This window comes from Gnatocerus cornutus, chromosome 7, assembly GCF_029298725.1.
Source record: "Gnatocerus cornutus isolate USDA-ARS CGAHR chromosome 7, icGnaCorn1.1, whole genome shotgun sequence".
NCBI lineage: Eukaryota > Metazoa > Arthropoda > Insecta > Coleoptera > Tenebrionidae > Gnatocerus > Gnatocerus cornutus.
Genome location: NC_142239.1, coordinates 16966095 through 16975229, shown reverse-complemented (window position 1 = coordinate 16975229; position 9135 = coordinate 16966095). Strand labels below are relative to the sequence as shown.

At 34.6% G+C, this 9135-nt stretch overlaps 1 non-coding gene across 1 annotated transcript; it reads right to left on the bottom strand.

Annotated features, from left to right (window-relative positions):
• Positions 1-3609: 3609 nt before the first annotated feature.
• On the bottom strand, positions 3610-3681 carry TRNAP-CGG (transfer RNA proline (anticodon CGG)). Its single transcript has one exon. It is a non-coding gene; the product is annotated as a tRNA-Pro (tRNA).
• Positions 3682-9135: the final 5454 nt, after the last annotated feature.

Below are 9135 nucleotides of genomic sequence, written 5' to 3'. Positions count from 1 at the left end.
GAATTATCATTGCGCAAATTTTGTAGGGACTAGAAAGATGGTTCACACACTGTCTAACGCAGAATTTCATGAGGAATATTTTTGGTTTCTTATATTTTTTCATTTGAACGTTTTATTCGGAAGTAAAATGCGAATAACGCTCGGCACGCCTCGCTAGAAGATTTTTTTTAGAAAATGAGTGACGCATCCTCTACTGAACGGAATTTTTTTAGTACTTATTCTAGATGAGCAAACAAACATAATTTCCTAAAAAGAACATCTTATCTTATTTTTTCCATTATTACTAAATTTTTATCTAAATTATTGCAAGTACGCATTGTTATAAATATTGTACATTCGGTTGTGATCTGTTTTCTTCTTTTTCTTCTATATTAAAATGTTCAGGTCAGGTCAGGTCAGTTCCAGAGAATACATATTTTAATAAAGCTTTAAAAATCTCGCAAATTTAGCCACAATTCTGGCATTTTTACCAGTCAATAAAATTCGCTGCAGACCCAATTTTTAATTAATCATTAATCACCTTCCACTATTAGCAAAAATCGATTTCACGGTCCAACAATAGACTCCAAATGAATCTTTCCTCGGGCACTCTAAAAACCAGTTATATGCAATAATATAATCAATATCTCAGTTTCAGTGGGTAGTGAGAGTGCCTTTATGTTCCAACACGAATCCAACAGCTATCGCCATCTGTGTCCACTCTTCGGAACCTCTTCACCGTTTGTAAGTAAACAGGCATCTGATTAAACCCCAATTTCCAATCCTCAATATCTTTCTCTAACATCTGCAAAAACTAAAGGGTCTGTTGAGCTCACGGCCATAAAATAAAAACCACAAATCGGAGCGAGGTAATAAACATTTCCACCTGACGTGTGGTCAATATTTCACGGCAAAACCACATAAATAACAATCGGGCAAACTTCAGGAGCTGTCAATCAAAGCTGGTAACCTCAAATAAAGAACCATTACGGTTAATTTCTTTCTTGACTGTGATTTACCAACGATCAGTTGATCCATCAATCTTTAAGGCAACTGACAGCTAAAAATCGCGTGCCTTATTTTCTACAAATTGCATTTAATTGTTTAATCGTACCTATTGTTGTTGTTGGAAGAATTGTAATTGTTGCAGGATAGGTTGGTGGAGCAATTATTTACGGGATAATTTCGGACGATTATTTTTTAAATGCGCCCGAGCTTGATTTGCGCCTGTCAATCGTGATAGATAGGAAATGGTCCGGATTTTTCGTAATTATAGCGCAATTACGAATTTACCATTAAAATTCTGGGAAGGAATTTTTAGATGATCAAGGGATGAAACCGATCATTTGTGCCGGGATCGAAATTACTGAAATAAATTTTACAATTATCCTGATCTCACGAGATATTAATGCGAATTGATCATAAAATTTACTGTGTGATGATCGATTCTATTATCTGTAATTAGCTTTAGTACTGTTTAAATTAATAGGTAATAAATAAACAAACTATTATAGAACTTTAATGACCTGTTGATAACCAATTTATTTATTGTTTCTTACAATTTATTTAAATTTTGAAATTTAATGACGATTTTATTGATTTTTCCACGGTGGTGCAATACAAAACCTTCGCATTTCTCTTTCCAATTTAAGGCGGTTTGACACGACGATATTTAAGGTGTTTATAAATGTTTCTAGCATCAAGGGTGGCTATGAAATGTCAAAGAAATTTGCCGCTCATTACAAATGTGGGTTTCGATTTTTCAACTGACATTTTCAGTTAACCTCAAACATGAAGCAAAGTTAATTTTGAGAAATAAACTGTTCTAGTTGTGTTTTAAAACCAGAAAATCAAAAACTTGGGACACAAAACTGTAACTGAAACATCATGAATATAAGTTACATTATAAATAATTTTCAAGATAGTTATATTCACTATGAAAACAAAGCGGCAAAATAGTGCACAGTAGGAATTCCAGAGCCACCCTTGATGCTAGAAACATTTATAAACACCTTGTATTTATTTTCAAATAAATATTCTCGTGACAGCGATATTAGAGAAAATATTTTTGCAAAAATAGGTATTTGCAAAAAAATTTTAAAACATGTTCTAAAAATTCACAAATAATTTCACAATTCTGTGCAGTAACAATGCGCCAAGTGAAGAGAATAAACCTTTAAACCGCAGATTTTGAAGTTTAGCGAACGGGAAAAATTTTCTGCATGAATTTTGTGACAAATCTTGAACGTCAATTTGAAAGAAAAATGTGATCGTGTCAAACGGCCTTTTATTAATTTAGTATTCTGTTGTGGATATTATTGTTAATTATTATAACAATTAATAAATTCCAAACGCGTTAAAAACGTTTTTATTTATTCTGCAAAAAAATCCAACTCCCAAAATGTCAAGAAATTCATGTAAAGTGTTGAAAATATCCTCGAAAATAACATAAAGATTTGTTTAGAAAACTGTCTAAGGCAAAGAAAAGATTACAGTAAACTTCACGTGTTCATTACTCTTTTAAACTTAAAAAAATATTTTCAAATCTTTAAAGTCGATTATCTCAAAACTACGTCAATGTGGGTTGGATGTTTTCTGCATAATTGCGCTTATTTAATATTCTTAGTATTTCATAAAAATTAAAAAAAGTTTCTAGAAATTATAAAAAACGGATTTCAGAATTCCAAAGTCCAAGAACAAAATCAGAAGCACTGAATTCAATGAATTCTGAATCAAAAGTTTGTAAAAGAAATAAAAATTCCATTCTCAGCACGAAGAAATTGACGAGTTTATAATTTGGAATTTCGGGAGATTTTTGGGCTCGTACACAGAATAATTTATTAAAGATTTAGAGCAGTTGGAGTGTTTTGAAACCGAAAACATTTTGCGCGTTTATTTATAACCAGTGAATAAATTCCATTACAAAATTGTTGAAATTTCGCCCATTTTTTTCCTGAATAAATTAGCCAATCGTGACGCGGTCAACCAAAACATGTCTCGAAAAAAACCAGCAGACATTCAAGAAGAACAAGTTTCAACATAAAAATTTGCAAATCAATTTGAGCGTTTATCTCGTATTTTAGCTCAGCAATAAATTAGCAGAAAACCCGCCACAAAAACAAAGATAATGTGAATAGATAATTTTTATGTGTAACTTGAACCAGCTTGAAATCAGAATTGGGAGACTTCCCTTAGAATGCAAAAAAAGGAATTTTGATCACGATTTCGGCGCAACCCTTTTGGATGTTTTTCACACGATTGCGAGGTAAAAAGAGAGAGAAGAAAAGAGCGATGTATCAAAATTTTACAAGGAACTCCGTGTCGGCTCCGGGCCTATACTTAAGTGTCTCCATAGGCGTTACCCGAGAGGGACGCGCGAAGGCGGCGCCCTCCAGCCAGACCTGAGGCGCCCTCTGACTTGTGTGTACCTGATAATTTCACTGTTTATGTGGGTGGAGTGCGACCAACTGATTATAAAATCATCCCACAGATTTTCCCAGACTTTAAATGTATAATTGCGTGTTACTTCGCGAATAATTGCAGAGCTTTAAAGCGAAGGGTTTAATCAATTATGGGCCGGGATTTCAGGGAATCGTCACGGAAGGCCATGCAAAAAAGTGGTTCCAGAGAGGGCCTGTCCGGGATTTGAACCCGGGACCTCTCGCACCCGAAGCGAGAATCATACCCCTAGACCAACAGGCCGCTGAAGACCAGGAGAACGGAAAAGAAGAAGGAAGATTGGATAATTGAAGAACGGGAAGAATGTCGGGTTGAAACCACAAAGAAGAACCCCCGAAATTTCCCAGTATCCAGAGCATCAATTAAGTCCATCTTTCATCTATTTCTTTCGGGTTTTTATAAGTCGGTTCTTTTTAATTGTCATTGATGAGCAGATAAGAAAGAGCCTATGGCGCCAGGGTTGCAACTGTGTACACCGAAACCCCCAATTATCCGACGCACACAGGCGGCACCAGGACACAGTTTTATACATTTTAGTAAATTGCTGGTTAGACTGACTGAGACCATCCCACAACTCCGACCACAATATCACAGTTCCCTTTTGCTATATTATGATAGAAGACGTCTTTTGTTTGCAGCTTACCGCAAAACTAACCACAGGTTTCTACGATTAAAAAACCAAGAACTAGGCCCCAATTATGGGGCTTACGACTTTAACGAAAATTATACACGGATGATACGAGATGAGCGATTTAATCAGCGAGTCATTAAAAGAGGATTCTTACCAAAATGTTTGAAAGTCTTGTTACAACATCGACTAATATAAAAGTCACGCAAGTTGGGGCTGTCGAACAGGTGGGTGCTCTAATCCAGAAACGTCCTTAGGCTAACATATTTCAAGAAATGTTAAGTGCGATGTGAGTCCGGCCCTAGCCAAATGTTTTTTGCCGCCAGCGACGGCCGCTCACCGCTAATTTACTCGCGGTCCCACACACCATGTTTACAAACATTATCTTCGCTCTCTCCTGAGAAAATGATGGACTAATGACCGATTTCAAATCGTAGCATTATTACGCGATTAACAAAATATGACGATTTATTATGCGCGGATAAAAAAATGGAATGCCGAGACAAGTGGGCCACCAGTTTCGGTTACATTCTTTGTATTGTTAAAATTCTTGTAATTTCAATTCGTCTTGAAAGAAAAATTTCTAAAATCTGTGTTATTGCTGGTAATGCCTTGGAACTTGTGACAGTTAATAAGTGTAAAAATAATAGTTATTTTCTCAAATTTTATTGGTATATCATTAAAATTATAAAAGTTGTGGGGTTTAATAGAAACTACTAGAAAATTTTGATCAATCCAAAAATCAAAAAATTGTCTGTACCTTGTTAAAAAAAATTTAATTTGGCTTACTTAATAAGCGTGTCGAAAGTAATAGGTCGTTCAAATTTCACTGCTATAACGTTCAAATTACAAGAGTTGCGGAATTAAATGCGAAATTTTGAATATTTTTAGTTTAACAATTTTTTAATTTGTGGAGCTAATAGGTACGTATAATGATAGTAATCCGTTTAAGTTTTATTGTTACAGGATTAAAATTGCGACAATTACGAGATCTAATAGAAAGTACTGGAAAATTTTGGATTGAATTAAAATAAAAATTTCTATTATCGCTGTTCCTTGTTCTAAAAATTTAGCATTTGGGTATAATTAATAACCGTGTCAAAAGCAGTATGTCGTCTAAATTTCACTCCTATCACGTTCAAATTACAAAAGTTACTGAATTAAATGCGAAAGTTTGAATATTATTGGTTTAATTTGAAAATATATATTTTTGTATATTTGTGTTTCTGATTTAAAAATCTTGTAATTTGGGGGAGTAAAGCTAATACGTGTAATGATAATAGTAACCCGTAAAAATTTTATTATTAGAAGATTAAAATTGCAACAATTACGAGATCTAGTAGAAACTACTGGAATATTTTGGATAAGCTTGAAATAAAAATTTATGAAAGCGCTGTTTTTTGTTCTAAAATTGTGATTTTTGGTGCAATTAATAAATGTGTTGGAAGAAGTAAGTAGTCCAAATTTCACTGCAATAACGTTCGAATTACAAAAGTTACGGAATTAAATGCAAAATTTTGAATATCATTGGTTTATTTTGAAAATAAAAATATCTAAAATTTATGTTTTTGGTTCAAAAAAATTATAATTTGGTGGAACTAATACTAATAAATTTTATTGTTACAGGATTAAAATTGCAAAAATTACGAGATGTAATGGAAACCACTGGAAAATTTTAGATAGGCTTAAAATAAAAATTTAATAAAATCGCTGTTTTTTTTCTAAAATTTTGAATTCTGTTACAATTATTAATCAACGTATCGACAGAAGTATATCGTTTTAATTTCACTACTATTAGGTTCGAATCACAAAAGTTACGGAATTATATGTGAAATTTTGAGAACAACATAAAAATTCGTGTTTTGGATTCAAAAATTTTATAATTTGGCAGAGTTAATAAGTGTAATAATAGTAGTAATTCCTGCAAATTTTATTATTATGTACGACATTAAAATTGCAAGAGTTACGAAATCTATAACAGAAACTACTGGAAATTTTTGGTTTTAAAATTTCTGTTTTTAGATGTATAATTTTGCATTTATGTACAATTAATGAACGTGTCAAAAATAGACAATTCCTTCAAAATTTCATTGTTACAATAAAAGTTATTAAATTTAGTAAGAAATTTTGAAACGTTTTTGTTAGTACTAAAATAAAAATTCTAAAATTTGTGTTTTCCTAATTTGTATCTTAAACATTCCCAAGTTGCTATGGAAACAAAGCTATTCTAACATTCCGTATCAAAATGGATATTCTAGCACTGAAAACGAATGCGAAAATAGCGAAAATAGCTCTGTTACAAAAACAAATTAGGAAAAATAATATAAAAACCTCGTTTATAAGGCCATTTAGGCACTCATCCATTATAAAACTCGCAGCTTTGCCGCTCGTTTTATAAACTTAGATTCGTGCCTAAAAATTTGCCTTATGGCCGGTGTTTTAATATACTATTCTGCGTCTGAAATTTTGCGATTTCGCAGAGTTAATAAGTCTACATATAGATAGTAATAGCCTAATAACTCTTCCAAATGTTATTGTTTTTACATTAGAATCACTAGAGTTTCAAGTTATAATAATGTTTCAAAATTTTGCTTATTGTCACTTTTAAAATAAAAACTTCTAAAATTTCTCTACCTTGTTCTAGAATTTTGTAATTTGGCACAAATAACAAGCACGTTGAAAGTGAAAAGTCGTCCAAGTTTCACTGCGATAACACTCAAATTACAACAGTTTCGGAATTAACTAAGACATTCCCATTAAGAAGTTTTCAAAATTTCGTACTAATAAAAATGAATGTAGTTTATAAAAAAAAATCTTGAATAGCCCTAAAAATAAATTTAAGTGTTGTCAATATAAATAAGTCGAAAGGGCAGCCGCCCTTGCCTATGACTGATTGCGACAATTCAGAAATTTTGTAATCGGAAAGCACACACAGACCTCGGGGGTCTATGTAGTAAGTTTTATGAAATATGGTCAATATTGGCTGCTGTCGCCAGTGTCAAGCCAAACATGCGCGGTGAGAAATATGGGGGCGCCTGAACGCGTGCTGGGCTTAGGCCTCCTCTGGAGCACCGTCCTGAGGGGGTCTGTCGCAAGTCGCTCTGTCAACAACGATCGTTTCTCTATCCACCCAATCGTTCTTTTTACCTTAAAAATAGTAAGAAAAACAAATTATTGAATGAACTTGGAATGGATATCTCCAAGGATCTTAATCTGTGACGCGATGGTGCCATCGCCACCTGTCAGCTTGGAAATAAACACGCTCTGACACTATCGTAGACCCATCAGAACGGAATAATTAAATGTGTTCAACATTATGACTTGGTCCGTATCTGTGCTGTCAATGGGCGACCTTCAATGCATCGAAAATTCGAGTTTTAATCCCCTCGAGAACGTCCCGTGAGAAAAACCTGCTCGATTTCGACAAACGCTCATTTATCGAATTAAAATGTCTTCAAATACCATTTAGGCATGTTAAAACAGACAAATGACTACCGTATGGGGAGCATTTCGCTTTAATTTCGTCCGGCCTCCTATTAAAATGTAATCAGGAGTGTTATAACCTTCACGCTCAAGAATTCCGAGACAGAAAAATGCTTTTGCCACCGAGCGAATTCGCCCGGCCAAAAATTGCAGGCGGTAATTTCAGCGATTTGTACCTGAAACCTCCCACAATCTTCAGAGTCGTCCAAAGCTTTGAGGATCATTTCAAAAGTCTACAACCAGCAGTACGAAGACATTGAAGTTTCCACCACTCAATTGATTGGTTAATATTTATTAGTTCTTCTAATTAAAAAGATTAGTTTTTTTGTGTTGTCTGTTGGCTCGTCAAGTGCGGCTCAAATTTCTGGTGTTACACTTTTCCAAATCGTTAATTAAAATTGATGAGGCTTGAGAATAGCTCAGTATGAGTAGCAGTCCGTAGAGAACAATTATTATTAGTTTTAGACTCGGCAGGAATCTGGCAATTTCCTCGGAAGGCATCAAAACCAATCAGAAGCTGTCTGGGTTGTGATTAATAAAAGACGGGTGGATTGTTGTTTAATTTTTTGGTCATTAAACGGGGACTTTGCGGTGCATTCTCCACCAGAGAATATGCCAATTAGGAGCATCTCTTCGCGACAGGGGGTACAACGGGATGATGATCGTTCTTCTTGCAATATATTACGAGGGCCGGAAAAATTTAATGGATATTAAGATTTTCAGACGGCCCTGAGACCGTAATTAAGTCACGAATACCGCGGCTTTTTTATTTTACTTTTAATCGGAAATATGATTGAGGTCCGTGAGCGATGGGTTTAATTGATTGTAGAAGAGTCTCTCCTTTCCGAAGAAAACTATAATTTTTCCCGACAACACTATCAATAACGCCAGCGCTAAACCAACGTTCTAATATCAGCAATCTCCATGTTTCTAGCATTTACACCTTACACACTTTAGCGAGGAATTACACCTATCTATAAACAATCTCGACTCGGGTAATGTATGAGTACCACTTAGAAAATTCCTCCACTTCTACGTCCCACGACCACACTCCTTCTTCTGTTGGCAAAAAAAGGATACCCAATACTGACGTGTCTTCATTCTTCCAAGTTGAGCGCGTGTCTAGCACTCTCCTCCAGGGTATGTAGGAGGATCGGATCGTGGGAAACCGCGCTGAAGATGATGTTAACCGTTTTACAAAGCCTCTGACTCTCATTATCCGTAACTAGCCGTTTTGTTCTGCAGATGGCCTCGATCGATTAGATTTTATTGTCGAAATTATCGAGACGAAGACCCTTCGATGTCTTTCCACTTAATATGCAGATCTCCCGGAGAGAAGTAGCTGGAACTTGTACGTTATAAAAGAGACATCTCCATACGGGCTTGCCACAACATGCCACAAATATTTCCCTAAATATTTCAGATGGTAGCGTATCACTCACGTGGAATAAAGCTCGACTACTACAAGGAAATTGCAGTCTTTATGATATAATAATAATTATGCTGTGTTTTAAAACTCGTAACATTCGTAATTTTAATATTATAACAATAAAATTTGGATTGATTACTACAATCCTAACACTTAT